Source organism: Plasmopara halstedii (assembly GCF_900000015.1).
Source record: "Plasmopara halstedii genome assembly, contig: Scaffold_555, whole genome shotgun sequence".
Lineage (NCBI taxonomy): Eukaryota > Oomycota > Peronosporomycetes > Peronosporales > Peronosporaceae > Plasmopara > Plasmopara halstedii.
Genome location: NW_020187475.1, coordinates 1,122,067 through 1,122,407, shown reverse-complemented (window position 1 = coordinate 1,122,407; position 341 = coordinate 1,122,067).

Below are 341 nucleotides of genomic sequence, written 5' to 3'. Positions count from 1 at the left end.
GTCGACGTCAGGCTCCACTTGAGCAAGTCGCCGTGTCGGAGCGGTGAGATCGTGAGGAAGTCGAGTACGTTGCATCGCCCAGTGCGAGGAAGATCAGCTTGAGCAGCTCAGTGCTCGCTGTCGTCCACTTGCGTCACTCGCCGCACGCATGAACTGCAGTAGCAGTGCAAGACGCCGCCTCTTGAGGTGTGCGTCCAGAATTGGGACGCCTAGTCAACCTTCACTGCGCCGCTGGTGCACGAACTCATTCGGGATGAGCTGTACGTGTGATGCGTCTCGGTCGTGCTTGCGACTCAGCACGAACCGATTCAGCATCTACTGCCACCGCTTTACGATCGGTG